Source organism: Bombina bombina, chromosome 1 (assembly GCF_027579735.1).
Source record: "Bombina bombina isolate aBomBom1 chromosome 1, aBomBom1.pri, whole genome shotgun sequence".
NCBI classification, from domain to species: Eukaryota; Metazoa; Chordata; class Amphibia; order Anura; family Bombinatoridae; genus Bombina; species Bombina bombina.
The window spans coordinates 731,820,580-731,839,696 of NC_069499.1; positions in this window are offsets into that span (position 1 = coordinate 731,820,580).

A 19,117-nucleotide genomic window follows, 5' to 3' on the forward strand; every position below is an offset into this window, starting at 1 on the left:
CTGTTTTTACATTCTTTACTCAATAATAATGCGAAACCATAATAAAAGAAAAGAAAATACCTTAAACTAAGTAGTTTTATTTGGGATCTAATGCAAAATATATACCATTATATACCACTAAACCCTTTAAATATGGATTCATTCTAAACAGACCAATAAAAAATTGCCTGTTTGGGGTTGCCAGGCTCGCAGTCCGTCGGTCTGGTGATATATTCTAAAAAAGTGGTCTGATTCTCGAGTGGCGATGTGTCTCCCATAGGATATAATGGGAATCTCAACTTCTGCTAAAGTCTGCCGACATCTCCACTTTGCTGCAATGTAGTTGGGGGGGGGGGGTGTCTGTCTTTAATGCCTGTTTACAAAAAATAGACTGCGTTTGCAAAAATTAAAAAATGTTTTATGTTTTTCAGTTTCACAGTTCAATTACTAGATTTGAGCTTTGTTACATTGAAAAGTATTGCCACTGAAAAGCTGGCAAGACTGATATGGCGGAAAAGGTATTGCTTAAATGGAAATTGTTTTGAGTATTCTAAACCCATGGCAATGTTTCCCAATTAAAATAGAGGTTAGTTCTATGGAACGCAATTGAAAATCCCATGGAACACATATATACATCATGTCTGTGCTCTACTTTGTTAATAAAGACAAAAAAAAAAAACTTCCTATTAAAACTATATGAGCTGGGGATTGTATAGTATAATGTTAGGATATGTTTGTAAACTGTAAGCGGGATTGTACACATTTCATATTCATAGTTCCATTATATTGAGAATGCATAATCGCAATATTCATATTTCACACTATTGCGATCGTGATTTTGTGTTCACTATATTCATATTGTTTTACTTATAATATTGCAATATGGATATAGATATATATAAACTGCTTCACTACCAGAAATTTCAGAGAAAACTTGCCCAAAGAACAGGAGAAGTTTTAGCATTTTTGCCATCACTCTGTTTAAACATAAGTAGAGCTTTTGATTTTTTGATTTACTAGAAAACTATATATATTTTTAATGACAACCCATTTTGCTATATTTAATGACACTATTTTGGCCACCAGATACTATCATATTAAAAAGTGTTATATTTTTATTTAAACATAACTACCGCAGTCATATGACAAATGGTTATAAAAGCTTCTCTGGGATCCCCTTTGTTCAGAAATAGCAGATATGCATGGCTTCACCATTGCTTTTTGGCAATAAGAATGCCGCTAATGGCAGCGGCACACTTTACTTTAGATTCCTGTAAGTCAGGAGGTTAATCAGTTAGCTTGTAAGGTTAATTGTTTAATGCAAAGTAGAGATTACCCTCCCACCTGACACCTCCAACTCCATAATCCCTACCTGATTCCCTTCCTTACCCCCAACTGGTCACCACCATCTTAGGTACTGGCAGAAGGTCTGCCATTATGCAATTTAGGGCTTTATTTATTTTTTCTTGCAGTGTAGTCATCCCTCCTCAACCCTCCAAGATCTCTAATCCCCCCTAAACAGCTCTTCAACCCTACCCCATCCTAGTAGTGGCAGCCATCTATATAAACCCTATATAAAAGGGGTACCCTGCATTCAATTTTCAGTGTGCGGCTGGACATCGCATGAAGAGGGCCTCCGTGTGGCCTGGCTGAAGAAGAGGACTGACGTTGCTGATGACCTCCCCGCATTAGCAGCCACCACCGGGATGAAGATAGAAGATGGACCACGGCATGAATAAACATTGAAGAAGATAGTCCTTCGATGGATGAGGATAGATCCCCGCCGGGATGAAGAGCGTTGTACTTTATTAATAGTGTGTAGTTAGTGGGGTTAGTGGTATTTTTTTTTTTAAAGATTAGTTGTTTTTTTAAAAGAGCACAAAAAGAGCTGAATGCCCTCCCAAATGTCCTTTTCGAGGGAATGGATAGATTATTTTTTTTTTTTTTTTTTTTTTTTTTCATTTTGGGGGGTTGGGGGTTTTAATGTTAAGGGTGAATTGTTTTATTTATTTATGTAAAATAGCTGTTAGATTTAGGGGAATGCCATACAAAATGCCCTTTTTAGAGCTATTGGTAGTTTATTTGTAGATTAGTTTTTTTTTACTTTGTGGTGTTTTATTGGGGGGTATTAGAATAGGAATATTGTCTTTTATTTTGGATAATTTGGTTTGCTTTTTTGTAATGGTAGTTTTTTATTTTATTGTAATGGTAGTTTTTTACTTTTGTAAGGGTATTTTTTGTAATATTAGTATTTTTTTTTTGTAATGTTAGTATTTTTTAATTTTTGTAATGTTAAGGTTTTTGTAATGTTGTTTTGGATGGAAGTTTAGGGGCTAATAGATTTATTCAGTGGTTGTGATGTGGGGGATGGCGGTTTAGGGGTTAATAGTTTTCTTTAGTGGTTGCAATGTGGGGGGTGGCGGTTTAGGGGTTAATTGGTTTATTTAGTGGTTGCGATGTGGGGGATGGCAGTTTAGGGGTTAATATGTTTATTTAGTGGTTGTGATATGGGGGATAGTGGTTTAGGGGTTAATAGTGTAGTTTGTGGGGGTAGGTGTACTTTGTAAGGTATTTTGATGTGTTTTCGCAAAACACATAACTACAAGTCTTTGAGTGCTGAATAGATCTTGCAGTAAAGACCAACTTGTAATATCAAATCAATGACCATTCCACACGCAAAGATCATATCGCATGCAGAAAAGCCATACCGCATGACTTGTAATCCAGGCCAAAGTGTTTACTTTTAACTATTTTCAAAGAGGACTATATACTGTATATAGCTAGGCAAAAATATAATTATACTCTATATTTCAATATAATGTTTTATGGATAAATCTTTTCTTTTTAAGGAAAAATTATATATTACATTAATAAATATTATTATTGACCTCACAAACTAACGGCTAAATTACGAGTTTTGCGTTATGAAGGGTACGGTGCTATTACAGGTTTTTCTAAACCCGGCGTTAACAGGCAAGAAGTGAGCGTAGAGCAAAATTATGCTCCATACCGCACTCCAATACCAGCGTTGCTTAAGTCAGCGGTGAGCTGGTTGTACGTGCTCGTGCACGATTTCCCTATAGACATCAATGGGGAGAACCGGCTTAGAACAAGTCTAACACCTGCCAAAAAGCAGCATAAAGCTCAGTAACGCAACCCCATTGATTCCTATGGGGAAACTAAAGTTATGTTTACACCTAACACCCTAACATGAACCCAGAGTCTAAACACCCCTAATCTTACACTTATTAACGCATAATCTGCCGCCCCTGACATCTCCGACACCTACATTATACTTATTAACCCCTAATCTGCCACTCCGGACATCGCCACCACCTACATTATACTTATGAACCCCTAATCTGCTGCCCCCAACATTGCCGACACCTACATTATATTTATTAAACCCTAATCTGCTGCCCACAACATCGCTGACACCTACATAATGTTATTAACCCCTAATCTGCCGCCCCCAATGTTGCTGCCATTATATTATATTTATTAACCCCAAAATCTAAGTCTAACCCTAACCCTAACAACCCCTAATTTAAATATAATTTAAATAAATATAAATACAAATTACTATCATTACATAAATAATTCCAATTTAAAACTAAATACTTACCTATAAAATAAACCCTAAGCTAGCTACAATATAACTAATAGTTTCAATGTATCTATCTTATGGTATATTTTTATTTTACAGGCAAGTTTGTATTTATTTTAACTAGCTAGTTACTAAATAGTTATTAACTATTTAATAACTACCTAGCTAAAATAAATACAAATTGACCTGTAAAATAAAACCTAACCTAAGTTACACTAACACCTAACACTACACTAAAATGAAATAAATTACCTAAATTAAATACAATTAACTAAATTAAATTAGCTAAATTACAAAAAACAAACACTAAATTACAGAAAATAAAAAACAAATTACAAGATCTTTAAACTAATTACACCTAATCTAATAGCCCTATCAAAATAAAAAGCCCACCCAAAATAAAAAAAACCCTAGCCTAAACTAAACTATCAATAGCCCTTAAAAGGGCCTTTTGTGGGGCATTGCCCCAAAGAAATCAGCTCTTTTACCTGTAAAAAAAATACAAACAACCCCCCCAACAATAAAACCCACCACCCACACAACCAACCCCCCAAATAAAAGCCTAACTAGAAAAACCTAAGCTCCCCATTGCCCTGAAAAGGGCATTTGGATGGGCATTGCCCTTAAAAGGGCATTTAGCTCTATTGCGGCCGAAAGCCCTAACCTAAAAATAAAACCCACCAATACACCCTTAAAAAATGCTAACACTAACCCCCAAAGATTCACTTACCGGGAGAAATCTTCATCCAAGCGGCAAGATGTCTTTAACGAAGCCAGCAAAAGTTGTCCTCCAGACGGGCAGAAGTCTTCATCCAGACGGCATCTTCTATCTTCATCCTTCCTACGCGGAGCGACTCCATCTTCAAGACATTCGACACGGAGCATCCTTGTCCAACGATGAACAATGTCTTCTTGCTCAATGAAGGTACCTTTAAGTGATGTCATCCAAGATGGAGTCCCTTAAATTCCGATTTACTGATAGAATTCTATCAGCCAATCGGAATTAAGGTAGAAAAAATCCTATTGGCTGATGCAATCAGCCAATAGGATTGAAGTTCAATCCTATTGGCTGATCCAATCAGCCAATAGGATTGAGCTCGCATTCTATTGGCTAATTGGAATTCCGCATCAGAAGGATAAAGATAGAAGATGCCGTCTGGATGAAGACTTCTGCCCATCTGGAAGACCACTTCTGCCCGTCTGGAGGACCACTTCTGCTGGCTTCGTTGAGGACATCTTGCCGCTTGTATGAAGACTTCTCCCGATAAGTGAATCTTCAGGGGTTAGTGTTAGGATTTTTTAAGGGTGTATTGGGTGGGTTTTATTTTTAGGTTAGGGCTTTGGGCCGCAATAGGGCTAAATGCCCTTTTAAGGGCAATGGGGAGCTTAGGTTTTTTTAGTTAGGTTTTTATTTGGGGGGTTGGTTGTGTGGGTAGTGGGTTTTACTGTTGGGGGGGTTGTTTATAAAAAAAATTTACAGGTAAAAAAGCTGATTACTTTGGGGCAGTGCCCCGCAAAAGGCCCTTTTAAGGGCTATTGGTAGTTTAGTTTAGGCTAGGGTTTTTTTTTATTTTGAGGTGGCTTTTTTTTGATAGGGCTATTAGATTAGGTGTAATTAGTTTAAAGATCTTGTAATTTGTTTTTTATTTTCTGTAATTTAGTGTGTTTTTTTGTAATTTAGCTAATTTAATTTAATTTAGTTAATTGTATTTAATTTAGGAAATTTATTTAATTGTAGTGTAGTGTTAGGTGTTAGTGTAACTTAGGTTAGGTTTTATTTTACAGGTCAATTTCTATTTATTTTAGCTAGGCAGTTATTAAATAGTTAATAACTATTTAGTAACTATTCTACCTGCTTAAAATAAATACAAACTTGCCTGTAAAATAAAAATAAACCCTAAGCTAGCTACAATGTAACTATTAGTTATATTGTAGCTAACTTAGGGTTTATTTTATAGGTAAGCATTTAGTTTTAAATAGGAATAATTTAGGTAATGATAGTAAGTTTTATTTAGATTTATTTTAATTATATTTAAGTTAGGGGGTGTTAGGGTTAGACTTAGGTTTAGGGGTTAATAAATTTAATATAGTGGCGGCAACGTTGGGGGCGGCAGCTTAGGGGTTATTAAATGTAGGTAGGTGGCAGCAATGTTATGGACAGCAGATTAGGGGGTTAATATTTAACTAAGGTTTGCGAGGCGGGAGTGCGGCGGTTTAGGGGTTAATATGTTTATTATAGTAGTGGCGATGTCCGGAGCAGCAGATTAGGGGTTAATAATTTTATTTTAGTGTTTGCGATGCGGGAGGGCCTCAGTTTAGGCGTTAATAGGTAGTTTGTGGGTGTTAGTTTACTTTTTAACACTTTAGTTATGAGTTTTATGCTACAGCGTTGTAGTGTAAAACTCATAACTACTGACTTTAAAATGCAGTACGAATCTTGACAGGGTAGGGTGTACCGCTCACTTTTTGGCCTCCCAGGACAAGCTTGTAATACCGGCGCTATGGAAGTCCCATTGAAAAAAGACTATACGCAATTTGCGTACGTTGATTTGCGGTAAGGCCAAAAAAGTGTGCAGTGCCCCTAAATCTTCAAGACTCGTAATACCAGCGGGCGTAAAAAAGTAGCGTTATGAGGCTTACGCTGCTTTTTTACTCATAACGCAAGACTTGTAATCTAGCCGTAATTTTGGTAAAGGAAAACTAAACTGATAAAACTTTTAATAATAATTTTAATAGCATTTTGTATTGAATCTTTTATTGCTCTTGTCAATATATTAGATTAAGATTGTAATTTTGGTAGCTAATATTAATAGAATTTACTTTTTAATGTTGTATTTATTTTTATTATAAAAGCAACAATTGAACAATATAAATAAATTTTCTTAAAAGGAACACATTATATTGTTTTATATTGTTTTATAATTATCACTTATTTATTAGGGTTACTTGTTAAGTAAGTAAAAAAGTAAATCTGTTACTTCAATAGTAGAACTTTACTAATGTGAGGTGACTATATACCGCAGATATATAAATTTAAATTCTTATATATTATTATTATTATTATCGGTTATTTAATCCACTCTCTCATCCTTTAACGCCTTGACTATTGCAACTCCGTCCTCTCTGGTCTCCCCAGCTGCCGCCTAGCTCCTTTACAATCCATAATGAATGCCTCTGCCAGACTCATCTTCCTTACACGTCGCTCTTCATCTGCTGCACCTCTCTGCCAATCCCTTCACTGCTTTCCCACTTGCCTCCAGGATTAAACACAAAATTCTGACTCTGACATACAAAGCCCTTAACTGCACTGCTCCCCTCTATATCTCCGACCTTGTCTCCAGATACTCTCCCTCCCATCCCCTTCGCTCTGCTCACATCCTCCTACTCTCCTCTCTTGTTACCTCCTCACATTCCTGTTTACAGGACTTCTCCAGACTGGCTCCCATTTTGTGGAACCCTCTGCCTCGCTCCAGAATACTCTCCCCTAGTTTTAACAGCTTCAAGCACTCCCTAAAGATTCTTCTGTTCAGGGATGCATACAACCTACTCTAACCTTTCATATACCAGTTCCTCTCCTCCATTGCTATCCGCCATGAACCTCATAAGAATGTAAGCCTAAGAGCCCAAATGCTTGAAGATCACCTCGACAAGAGCTTATTACAACAGTGTGACTCTAGGCAGGGCTCTCTAGCGATTTGATCCCAATAATTGCTACCTTATATACCACCTATGTTTATAGCGCTGTAGAATCTGTTGGCGCAATTCTCATTTAAAAGACCAATGTGATCACAAAATAGCTAATGAAATTAATTTAATGTGTTAAATTTGTTGTCATATTAAATTTATTTCAAAAACTATTCTTAAGAAAATCAAAATTATCATGTGTAAATAAAAATACCATGTAATATTTCTGCCAAAGAACACCTCTATTAAGGAGGATTATTGATCCATTATCTTTCATTCACACAAGAATTAAAAGAGACAAGCATAACAATTGGCTGTGCTAGTTTATTTTGTAGTCTTCAACCATGTACCTTTCATATTTCCATTAACACACCTTTCACAACCTCATCTGTGTACATCTCACAATCCCCTTTAAAGGACCAATAAATACAGTAAATTTGCATAATCAACAAATGAATGATAGAAAGAAAATGCAATAGCTATTAGTCTGAACTTCAACGAGTAGTAGATTTTATTGTGACAACTGTCAAAGTTATGTCTTTTTCCACTCCCCGTATCATGTGTCAGCCACTAGCCAATCACAAATGCATATACATATATTCTGAGAATTCTTGCACATGCTCAGTAAAGAGCTGTTGAATCAAAAAGTCTAAATATAAAAAGACTGCACATTTTGTTAATGGAAGCAAATTGGAAAGTTGCTCTATCTGAATCATGAAAGTTTAATTTTGTCATGAGTGTCCCTTTAATATTACAATTTTAGTTATTCATTTAATTTATCCATTTCAATTAATTATTGAACTGACAAACAAATGCAACAATGACAATGAGTTGCTAAAGTATAAAACAAAAGTTCCTTATTGTTTTTTTCTAACCTTATTGACCCATCATAATATAGCTAAAGTAAGCTGACAGACCAGCAAAAAGTATGTCTTTGCCACTATTTGCTAATCAAACATGATTGTGAAGTAAATGTTAGACATGTGCGGTTCGTTTCGGATTAATTCGGAAATTCGGTAAATTCAGTAAATTCGGAGATTCGGATCGATTCGGATTTCCGAATTAAAATACTTCCGAATCTACCGAATGAATCCGAAATAGCTGCCGTATCTCCGAATAAATCCGAATTAGCTCGTTAAGATTCGGCATTTCCCCATAGGAAACAATGGGAGTTTCGGCTGAAAAAAACTAACACCGCAGCCCCATTGTTTCCTATGGGGAAACACTAAGTCTGCACCTAACACCCTAACATGTACCCCGAGTCTCTAAACACCCCTAATCTAACACTTATTAACCCCTAATCTGCTGCCTCCGCTATTGCTGACACCTGCATTATTTTATTAACCCCTAATCTGCCGACCGAATATCGCCGCCACCTACATTATAACTATTAACCCCTAATCTGCTGTCCCTAACACCGCCGACCCCTACATTATAGTTATTAACCCCTAATCTGCCCCCCCCAACGTCGCCGCAATCTAACTACAAGTATTAACCCCTAATCTGCCGACCCGATATCGCCGCCGCCTACATTATAGCTATTAACCCCTAATCTGCTGTCCCTAACACCGCCGACCCCTACATTATAGTTATTAACCCCTAATCTGCCCCCCCAACGTCGCCGCAATCTAACTACAAGTATTAACCCCTAATCTGCCGACCCGATATCGCCGCCGCCTACATTATAACTATTAACCCCTAATCTGCTGTCCCTAACACCGCCGACCCCTACATTATAGTTATTAACCCCTAATCTGCCTCCCCCCAACGTCGCCACAATCTAACTACAAGTATTAACCCCTAATCTGCTGACCGCAAATCGCCGCCACTATAATAAATGTATTAACCCCTAAACCGCCGCACTCCCGCCTCGCAAACACTATAATACATTTTATTAACCCCTAATCTGCCCTCCCTAACATCGCCGCCACCTACCTACAATTATTAACCCCTAATCTCCCGCCCCCATCGTCGCCGCTACTATAATAAGGTTATTAACCCCTAAACCTAAATCTAACCCTAACACTAACACCCCCTAACTTAAATATAATTTAAATAAAACTAAATAAGTTTACTATAGTTAAATAAATGAATCCTATTTAAAACTAAAGACTTACCTGTAAAATAAACCCTAAGATAGCTGCAATATAACTAATAGTTACATTGTAGCTATTTTAGCATTTATTTTTATTTTACAGGCAACTTTGTATTTATTTTAACTAGGTACAATAGTTATTAAATAGTTAATAACTATTTAATAACTACCTAGCTAAAATAAATACAAATTTACCTGTAAAATAAATCCTAACCTAAGTTACACTAACACCTAACACTACACTATCATTAAATTAACTAAATAAATGAATCATATTTAAAACAAAATACTTACCTGTAAAATAAACCCTAATATAGCTGCAATATAACTAATAGTTACATTGTAGCTATTTTAGCATTTATATTTATTTTACAGGCAACTTTGTATTTATTTTAACTAGGTACAAAAGCTATTAAATAGTTATTGACTAATTAATAGCTACCTAGTTAAAATAATTACAAAATTACCTGTAAAATAAATCCTAACCTAAGTTACAATTAAACCTAACACGACACTGTCATTAAATAAATTAACTACAAGTACCTACAATTATCTACAATTAAATAAACTAAGGTACAAAACCCCCCCACTAAATTACAAAAAAAACCAAACACTAAATTACAAAAAATAAAAAAATATTACAAGAATTTTAAACTAATTACACCTAATCTAAGCCCCCTAATAAAATAACAAAGCCCCCCAAAATAAAAAAAAATGCCCTACCCTATACTAAATTACAAAAGTTAACAGCTCTATTACCTTACCAGCCCTGAACAGGGCCCTTTGCGGGGCATGCCCCAAAGAAAACAGCTCTTTTGCCTGTAAAAAAAAAACACAATCCCCCCCCCACATTACAACCCACCACCCACATACCCCTACTCTAACCCAAACCCCCCTTAAATAAACCTAACACTACCCCCCTGAAGATCTCCCTACCTTGAGTCGTGTTCACCCAGCCGGGCCGAAGTCTTCATCCGATGGGGCAGAAGAGGACATCCAGACCGGCAGAAGTCTTCATCCAAGCGGGGCAAGAAGAGGTCTTCCATCCATCATACAAGTACCAAAATACAAACCAACACTAAATTACCAAAAATAATAAAATATTACAATAATTTTAAACTAATTACACCTACTCTAAGCCCCCTACTAGCTATTAATATAGCTTCAATATAACTAATAGTTACATTGTAGCTATTTTAGGATTTATATGTATTTTACAGGCAACTTTGTATTTATTTTAACTAGGTACAATAGTTATTAAATAGTTAATAACTATTTAATAACTACCTAGCTAAAATAAATACAAATTTACCTGTAAAATAAATCATAACCTAAGTTACAATTACACCTAACACTACACTATCATTAAATTAACTAAATAAATGAATCCTATATAAAACTAAAGACTTACCTGTAAAATAAACCCTAATATAGCTGCAATATAACTAATAGTTACATTGTAGCTATTTTAGCATTTATATTTATTGTACAGGCAACTTTGTATTCATTTTAACTAGGTTCAATAGCTATTAAATAGATACTGACTATTTAATAGCTACCTAGTTAAAATAATTACAAAATTACCTGTAAAATAAATCCTAACCTAAGTTACAATTAAACCTAACACTACACTATCATTAAATAAATTAACTACAAGTACCTACAATTAAATACAATTAAAAAAACTAAACTAAAGTACAAACCCCCCCCCCCACTAAATTACAAAAAATAAAAAAAATATTACAAGAATTTTAAACTAATTACACCTAATCTAAGCCCCCTAATAAAATAACAAAGCCCCCAAAAATAAAAAAAATGCCCTAACCTATACTGGGGCAGAAGAGGACATCCAGACCGGCAGAAGTCTTCATCCAAGCGGGGCAAGAAGAGGTCTTCCATCCATCAGAAAAGTACAAAAAAACAAACAAACACTAAATTAGCAAAAATAATAAAATATTACAATAATTTTAAACTAATTACACCTAATCTAAGCCCCCTACTAGCTATTAATATAGCTACAATATAACTAATTGTTACATTGTAGCTATTTTAGGATTTATATTTATTTTACAGGCAACTTTGTATTTATTTTAACTAGGTACAATAGCTATTAAATAGTTAATAACTACCTAGCTAAAATAAATACAAATTTACCTGTAAAATAAACCCTAACCTAAGTTACAATTACACCTAACACTACACTGTCATTAAATTAACTAAATAAATTAATCCTATATAAAACTAAATACTTACCTGTAAAATAAACCCTAATATAGCTACAATATAACTAATAGTTACATTGTAGCTATTTTAGCATTTATATTTATTTTACAGGCAACTTTGTATTTATTTTAACTAGGTACAATAGCTATTAAATAGTTATTGACTAATTAATAGCTACCTAGTTAAAATAATTACAAAATTACCTGTAAAATAAATCCTAACCTAAGTTACTATTAAACCTAACACTACACTATCATTAAATAAATTAACTACAAGTACCTACAATTAAATACAATGAAATAAACTAAACTAAAGTACAAAAAAAACAAACACTAAATTACAAAAAATAAAAAAATTACAAGAATTTTAAACTAATTACACCTAATCTAAGCCCCCTAATAAAATAACAAAGCCCCCCAAAATAAAAAAATGCCCTACCCTATACTAAATTACAAAAGTAATCAGCTCTATTACCTTACCAGCCCTGAACAGGGCCTTTTGCGGGGCATGCCCCAAAGAAAACAGCTCTTTTGCCTGTAAAAAAAAAACACAATACCCCCCCCACATTACAACCCACCACCCACATACCCCTACTCTAACCCAAACCCCCCTTAAATAAACCTAACACTACCCCCCTGAAGATCTCTCTACCGTATCTTCACCCAGCGGGCCAAAGTCTTCATCCGATCGGGCAGAAGAGGACATCCAGACCGGCAGAAGTCTTCATCCAAGCGGGGCAAGAAGAGGTCTTCCATCCATCAGAAGTCTTGATCCAGGCGGCATCTTCTCTGTTCATCCATCCGGAGCGGAGCGGCAGCATCCTGAAGACATCCCACGCAGAGCATCCTCTTCTTTCTTGATCCGACGACTAGGTGACTGTACCTTTAAGTGACGTCATCCAAGATGGCGTCCCTTGAATTCCGATTGGCTGATAGGATTCTATCAGCCAATCGGAATTAAGGTAGGAAAAATCTGATTGGCTGATTTAATCAGCCAATCAGATTCAAGTTCAATCCGATTGGCTGATGGAATCAGCCAATCAGATTGACCTCGCATTCTATTGGCTGTTCCGATCAGCCAATAGAATGCGAGCTCAATCTGATTGGCTGATTGGATCAGCCAATCGGATTGAACTTGAATCTGATTGGCTGATTGAATCAGCCAATCAGATTTTTCCTACCTTAATTCCGATTGGCTGATAGAATCCTATCAGCCAATCGGAATTCAAGGGACGCCATCTTGGATGACGTCACTTAAAGGTACAGTCACCTAGTCGTCGGATCAAGAAAGAAGAGGATGCTCTGCATGGGATGTCTTCAGGATGCTGCCGCTCCGCTCCGGATGGATGAACAGAGAAGATGCCGCCTGGATCAAGACTTCTGATGGATGGAAGACCTCTTCTTGCCCCGCTTGGATGAAGCTTCTGCCGGTCTGGATGTCCTCTTCTGCCCGATCGGATGAAGACTTCGGCCCGCTGGGTGAAGACACGGTAGAGAGATCTTCAGGGGGGTAGTGTTAGGTTTATTTAAGGGGGGTTTGGGTTAGAGTAGGGGTATGTGGGTGGTGGGTTGTAATGTGGGGGGGGGTATTGTGTTTTTTTTTACAGGCAAAAGAGCTGTTTTCTTTGGGGCATGCCCCCGCAAAAGGCCCTTTTAAGGGCTGGTAAGGTAATAGAGCTGATTACTTTTGTAATTTAGTATAGGGTAGGGCATTTTTTTATTTTGGGGGGCTTTGTTATTTTATTAGGGGGCTTAGATTAGGTGTAATTAGTTTAAAATTCTTGTAATTTTTTTTATTTTTTGTAATTTAGTGTTTGTTTTTTTTTTACTTTAGTTTAGTTTATTTCATTGTATTTAATTGTAGGTACTTTTAGTTAATTTATTTAATGATAGTGTAGTGTTAGGTTTAATAGTAACTTAGGTTAGGATTTATTTTACAGGTAATTTTGTAATTATTTTAACTAGGTAGCTATTAAACAGTAAATATCTATTTAATAGCTATTGTACCTAGTTAAAATAAATACAAAGTTGCCTGTAAAATAAATATAAATGCTAAAATAGCTACAATGTAACTATTAGTTATATTGTAGCTATATTAGGGTTTATTTTACAGGTAAGTATTTAGTTTTATATAGGATTAATCTTTTTAGTTAATTTAATGACAGTGTAGTGTTAGGTGTAATTGTAACTTAGGTTAGGGTTTATTTTACAGGTAAATTTGTATTTATTTTAGCTAGGTAGTTATTAACTATTTAATAGCTATTGTACCTAGTTAAAATAAATACAAAGTTGCCTGTAAAATAAATATAAATCCTAAAATAGCTACAATGTAACTATTAGTTATATTGAAGCTATATTAATAGCTAGTAGGGGGCTTAGATTAGGTGTAATTAGTTTAAAATTATTGTAATATTTTATTATTTTTGCTAATTTAGTGTTTGTTTGTTTTTTTGTACTTTTCTGATGGATGGAAGACCTCTTCTTGCCCCGCTTGGATGAAGACTTCTGCCGGTCTGGATGTCCTCTTCTGCCCCATCGGATGAAGACTTCGGCCCGGCTGGGTGAACACGACTCAAGGTAGGGAGATCTTCAGGGGGGTAGTGTTAGGTTTATTTAAGGGGGGTTTGGGTTAGAGTAGGGGTATGTGGGTGGTGGGTTGTAATGTGGGGGGGGGGGTATTGTGTTTTTTTTTTACAGGCAAAAGAGCTGTTTTCTTTGGGGCATGCCCCGCAAAAGGCCCTGTTCAGGGCTGGTAAGGTAATAGAGCTGTTAACTTTTGTAATTTAGTATAGGGTAGGGCATTTTTTTTTATTTTGGGGGGCTTTGTTATTTTATTAGGGGGCTTAGATTAGGTGTAATTAGTTTAAAATTCTTGTAATATTTTTTTATTTTTTGTAATTTAGTGGGGGAGTTTTTGTACTTTAGTTTAGTTTTTTAATTGTATTTAATTGTAGGTACTTGTAGTTAATTTATTTAATGATAGTGTAGTGTTAGGTTTAATTGTAACTTAGGTTAGGATTTATTTTACAGGTAATTTTGTAATTATTTTAACTAGGTAGCTATTAAACAGTAAATATCTATTTAATAGCTATTGTACCTAGTTAAAATAAATACAAAGTTGCCTGTACAATAAATATAAATGCTAAAATAGCTACAATGTAACTATTAGTTATATTGCAGCTATATTAGGGTTTATTTTACAGGTAAGTCTTTAGTTTTATATAGGATTCATTTATTTAGTTAATTTAATGATAGTGTAGTGTTAGGTGTAATTGTAACTTAGGTTATGATTTATTTTACAGGTAAATTTGTATTTATTTTAGCTAGGTAGTTATTAAATAGTTATTAACTATTTAATAGCTATTGTACCTAGTTAAAATAAATACAAAGTTGCCTGTAAAATAAATATAAATCCTAAAATAGCTACAATGTAACTATTAGTTATATTGAAGCTATATTAATAGCTAGTAGGGGGCTTAGATTAGGTGTAATTAGTTTAAAATTATTGTAATATTTTATTATTTTTTGTAATTTAGTGTTTGTTTGTATTTTGGTACTTGTATGATGGATGGAAGACCTCTTCTTGCCCCGCTTGGATGAAGACTTCTGCCGGTCTGGATGTCCTCTTCTGCCCCATCGGATGAAGACTTCGGCCCGGCTGGGTGAACACGACTCAAGGTAGGGAGATCTTCAGGGGGGTAGTGATAGGTTTATTTAAGGGGGGTTTGGGTTAGAGTAGGGGTATGTGGGTGGTGTGTTGTAATGTGGGGGGGGGATTGTGTTTTTTTTTTACAGGCAAAAGAGCTGTTTTCTTTGGGGCATGCCCTGCAAAGGGCCCTGTTCAGGGCTGGTAAGGTAATAGAGCTGTTAACTTTTGTAATTTAGTATAGGGTAGGGCATTTTTTTTATTTTGGGGGGCTTTGTTATTTTATTAGGGGGCTTAGATTAGGTGTAATTAGTTTAAAATTCTTGTAATATTTTTTTATTTTTTGTAATTTAGTGTTTGTTTTTTTTGTAATTTAGTGGGGGGGTTTTGTACTTTAGTTTATTTAATTGTAGATAATTGTAGGTACTTGTAGTTAATTTATTTAATGACAGTGTAGTGTTAGGTTTAATTATAACTTAGGTTAGGATTTATTTTACAGGTAATTTTGTAATTATTTTAACTAGGTAGCTATTAAATAGTCAATATCTATTTAATAACTATTGTACCTAGTTAAAATAAATACAAAGTTGCCTGTAAAATAAATATAAATGCTAAAATAGCTACAATGTAACTATTAGTTATATTGCAGCTATATTAGGGTTTATTTTACAGGTAAGTATTTTGTTTTAAATATGATTCATTTATTTAGTTAATTTAATGATAGTGTAGTGTTAGGTGTTAGTGTAACTTAGGTTAGGATTTATTTTACAGGTAAATTTGTATTTATTTTAGCTAGGTAGTTATTAAATAGTTATTAACTATTTAATAACTATTGTACCTAGTTAAAATAAATACAAAGTTGCCTGTAAAATAAAAATAAATGCTAAAATAGCTACAATGTAACTATTAGTTATATTGCAGCTATCTTAGGGTTTATTTTACAGGTAAGTCTTTAGTTTTAAATAGGATTCATTTATTTAACTATAGTAAACTTATTTAGTTTTATTTAAATTATATTTAAGTTAGGGGGTGTTAGTGTTAGGGTTAGATTTAGGTTTAGGGGTTAATAACCTTATTATAGTAGCGGCGACGATGGGGGCGGGAGATTAGGGGTTAATAATTGTAGGTAGGTGGCGGCGATGTTAGGGAGGGCAGATTAGGGGTTAATAAAATGTATTATAGTGTTTGCGAGGCGGGAGTGCGGCGGTTTAGGGGTTAATACATTTATTATAGTGGCGGCGATTTGCGGTCGGCAGATTAGGGGTTAATACTTGTAGTTAGATTGCGGCGACGTTGGGGGGGGCAGATTAGGGGTTAATAACTATAATGTAGGGGTCGGCGGTGTTAGGGACAGCAGATTAGGGGTTAATAGTTATAATGTAGGCGGCGGCGATATCGGGTCGGCAGATTAGGGGTTAATACTTGTAGTTAGATTGCGGCGACGTTGGGGGAGGCAGATTAGGGGTTAATAACTATAATGTAGGGGTCGGCGGTGTTAGGGACAGCAGATTAGGGGTTAATAGCTATAATGTAGGCGGCGGCGATATCGGGTCGGCAGATTAGGGGTTAATACTTGTAGTTAGATTGCGGCGACATTGGGGGGGGCAGATTAGGGGTTAATAACTATAATGTAGGGGTCGGCGGTGTTAGGGACAGCAGATTAGGGGTTAATAGCTATAATGTAGGCGGCGGCGATATCGGGTCTGCAGATTAGGGGTTAATACTTGTAGTTAGATTGCGGCGACGTTGGGGGAGGCAGATTAGGGGTTAATAACTATAATGTAGGGGTCGGCGGTGTTAGGGACAGCAGATTAGGGGTTAATAGCTATAATGTAGGCGGCGGCGATATCCGATCAGCAGATTAGGGGTTAAATAATGTTATTATAGGGTTTGCGATGTGGGGGGGCCTCGGTTTAGTGGTTCATAGGTAGTTTATGGGTGTTAGTGACTTAGTGTACTAAATGGGTGTTAGTGTACTAAAAACATACCGAATTTTGGAACAGAATAGAACCGAATTCAGCCGAATCCGAATAAATCCGAAACGAATTTATTCGGATCCGAATAAATCCGAAACGAATTTATTCAAATTTTGCCGAATCAGATTCGATCCGAAACGAAATTCGAAAAGTCCGAATCGATCCGAACCGAAAACGAACTGAATTTTTTAGCGATGCACATGTCTAGTAAATGTCTTTAAGATATTAAAACATAACCTTTATTAAGGATTTAATGAAGGATGATCCTGTTACTGGCTTTTAAAAAACACTTAAACTGGTCAAATATCATGCATCATATTCAAGGTATGGGGAAGTGGGTATTCAAAGAGTTATCAATATTGATAATAACACTGCTGAATTTCTTCTCATTATCTATATTCTAATATATTATTGAAGTTCCCCAAGAATTTATTATTAATATTTTAAGTATACTTCTACTATTATAGATATTAATTCCAGGCTAGTTATTCATATTATTGTTATATTGGTATTAATAGAGGCTAATCCAAAGTGATTCCCACATAGGGGCCTATTTAACAAGATGCGGATGGACATGATCCGATATTGCGGATCATGTCCGCCGCACATCGATAAATGCAGACTGTGTACGCTGTCGGCATTTATCATTGCACCAGCAGTTCTTGTGAACTGCTGGTGCAATGCTGCCCCCTGCATATCTGCGGCGAATCGGCCGCTAGCAGGGGGTGTTAATCAACCCGATCGTATTGGATCGGGTTGATTTCTTGCAAGTTCTGTCCACCTCCTCGGAGCAGGTGGACAGGTAATGGAGCAGCGGTCTTCAGACCGCTGCTTTATAACTTGTGTTTCTGGTGAGCCTGAAGGCTTGCCAGAAACACAGGGCTTCAAGTTCCATACGGAGATTGATAAATATGCCCCATAAGGTTCAATTACATCTACCCATTTTCTCTTTTCACTTTCATCTATTATTTGTTAAGTAAGTAAGGTTAAAAAGCGGAGACATCACTCCAGAACTTCCCGATTCGCACATTTCCTATAAAGGGGGATCAAAGGGCTCACACAAATGGATATTTAACTGCATACGAATCCCTCCTACTACTATTCATTTGCTCATAATACTGTAAATACAGTATGTGGTGCATGTGTATTCTGTGGTTGAGACATCAATCAACCTCAAAACCCAAATAGATGTGTTTATCAACGTTGGTTATTTTTTACATATGCATAGCAAACCCATTGCTACTCACATACTTAAGAGTAGCATAAGTAGAATAAGATGTTATTGAATGATGACTCTCCAGTTTGTTTATGATTTAGCAATGCTGCTCAGCAGTGCAATTATTCCTCAGTTTTAATAATCTCCATTCAGTGTCAGTATTGTGAGATTATTCCAAATAAATGTTTGAAGGCAGATACTTTAACCATAGTGTAACTGGGTTAATTCATATTGATCATCTATGATATATTTGTCTCCACAAAAGGAAATACAATGGCCTAGCAGGCAATCTACCCAAAATCAGAATCCAGTCCATTCACCAAGATTGGAGATTTAATTGATTTCCTAAATCTACACATGTCCCATCACCCAGTATAGCTAAAGAAGTACAAGTCTTTTGCAAAGTAGTGTGCAATGAGAAAATAAAGTTACCAGTGTTGCCAAGTCCATCTATTTTAAACCCTAGTGAAAAAAAGCAGAAAAACACAAAATCCAGTCTTAGTCTGGCAATCATAAAACCGACGGATAAGGCTGTCTTATGGCTAAAGCAAATGCTGGATGTTTACACATACTTGTGCAGAGGTTGGCATTAGACTGGCACGCACCTACAACATTAAACTAGCCTCTTCTTCCTCTAAATTCAGTATGCTGCTTATTTTGCTTTCACTTTCAACAGCCCTTACCTCTTGACT